Below are 2429 nucleotides of genomic sequence, written 5' to 3' on the forward strand. Positions count from 1 at the left end.
TTGTTGACACAGAGAAGTACAGTGGTGTATGCACAGCAGCTATGAAGGTTGCCAGCCTGTTTGGTTCAACCTATCTCTGTGAATCAGCGTTTTCTGACATGAACTTCATCAAGAACAAACACAGAACAAGCCTCACTGATGCACATCTGAAAGACTCACTCACAGTTGCAGTGTCAAGTTACAAACCAGATTACAGTACACTGGTGAACAGCATGCAATGCCAGTCTTCCCACTAACAAAGAAACAGATACCAGATGTTGTCAGTAGCAACATGGTAGTGCCATGGCAAATTTGAATTAAAATATTGAAGAATTGTGTTCAATTTAAAAGTGTGTTCGTGACATCTAACAGTTATAATTTTGTTAAAAATGCCGCAGATTTGATCATTAGGTCAAAATGTGAAAAGATTTATTTAAAAATATGTAAGTTGATTTTTCTTTAACATTACATAATTGATAACTTTTTTGAACATGGTGCAACATAGTTCATGGTTTGTTAAAAGGGTTTGTCAGTGGCTAGTGAAAATGGGACATTTTTCCTATGAAATGTAAGTGATCATCTGAAAATTTAACAATAGAGAGATTAATAAAGTTCTGAATATTGATATCTGTTTCCCACCTTGTTGTCATTGTTGATAATTATTGTGAGAAATCATTAACGTGATCAGTGTCTTCACATAGATGAGTATCATTAATCATTATTAATAATGTATAATTAAAGGCAAACTGAGCAAATTTGTTATTTCAGAAGAGCGTATCAAACTGGTAGCCCTTCGTATTACTCGGTACCCATGAAGTAGCTCTCAGTTTCAAAAAGGTTGGTGACCCCTGCATTAGAGCATGGTGCCAGAAGCCCAAACGGCATCCCCTTCCGAAGAGGGGCGTGGTCAGGCACAGCTCATTTGCATTTAAAGCTATAGACACAGAAACAGCCTGTTCTGAACAGGGCTGAAAAAGAGGGGTTTACAGGCATGCTGAAATATAAGATCGGAGTGGATTTTTTAGCAAGAAGCTTCAAAGACATGTTTTAGGGACCTCTGAGACTTATTCAAACTTGTTGAAAAGGAGCATAATATGTCCCCTTTAATGAACTAGAATTACCGCCTCTCAGTTGTCTGCCTCCTCCACTTAGAGTAGTTACAGGTTACATACCTGTTTATCCAGAATCATATAGAATAATAGTGTGTGAATAGTGTGAAGTGTGAGTCATGGCTAAAAACTGTTTTGTGAGTTCACCGTGACCTTAATCTTTGACCACCAAAATCTAATCAGTTCATCCTTAAGTCAGAGTAAATGTTTGTGCCAAATTTGAAGAAGTTCCATCAAGACGTTACTGAGATATTGTGTCTACAAGAATGGAATAGACGGATGTACATACATATGGACGGAAAGACCACCCGAAAACAATATGCCGGCTGTGGCTATCGCCAGGGTGGATGCATAATAATCATTAATGTAAGAACACAGAGGGCCAGTTTCACAGACATGGCTTAAGCCTAGTCCCAGACAGGGTTCCCGCGGGTCCTTAAAAAGTCTTAAAAAGTCTTAAATTAAAATCCGGGTAATTAAGGTCTTAAATTGTCTTAAATTTACCATAAATTTGCTGTAGGTATTAAATTTCCAGACGGTGCATTTAATGCCGATGGGAAAGCTCAGTGGATGACGGTAAAACATAGTGTGTATTTGTTTAACTTAGTACAAATACCGTCGTAAATGAGAGATCGGCGATTAATAGCCGTTTTACGGTCAGCGACAGACTGACGTCGGCCTGCGTGCAGCCAGTACGCGCGGTGGTTGTCAAAGTGCGGTTCGAAAAGCAAAGATGGGAAAGTGCAAATTCAATTACAAATGGATGGAGGAGGATTCATTTAGGAAGTGGTTGGCCCCCGCTGACAATAACAATAAGGCAACGTGCAAATTTCGTAAAAACGACTGTTTCCTTAGGGACCATAGGTCTCAAAGCAGTTGAGGCGCATATGAGAAGAGTTAAGCACCAGCGGTATGCGGCGGCAGCTAGCCACAGCGGGGCGAGGCTAATCCCTGCGTTGTTCGGAGCACGAGCTAAAGGTACAAATTCAGACGCCACCTCTCAGTCGGCTTTGAAAAGCTTCATTTTACCACCAGAGACCCAATAGGCAGAGATACTGTGGGTTCTCCATACTGTGATGAGGCATAATTCATTTAAATCTAATGAGGAAAAAGTGGTCTGAAAAAAAAAAAGTCTTTGCTGCCATGTTCCCCGATTCCCAGCTTGCAAAGTAATTCACCTGTGGTGAAAATAAAACGCTGTATCTCGCCAAATATGCATAGCTTTATTCATCAAGAAGATGATAACATTGGTCTTGTTTTTCAGTTACGTAAATGATTTTCAACATTTTGGCTTTGGAGAGGCTGTTTTGAGGAGTTTGATTATTGAAGTTATTTACAATG

The sequence above is a fragment of the Seriola lalandi genome, unplaced genomic scaffold, assembly GCF_002814215.2.
Source record: "Seriola lalandi dorsalis isolate HSWRI2012SDOR001 ecotype SW California unplaced genomic scaffold, Sedor1 jcf7180002054853, whole genome shotgun sequence".
Classification (NCBI taxonomy): domain Eukaryota; kingdom Metazoa; phylum Chordata; class Actinopteri; order Carangiformes; family Carangidae; genus Seriola; species Seriola lalandi.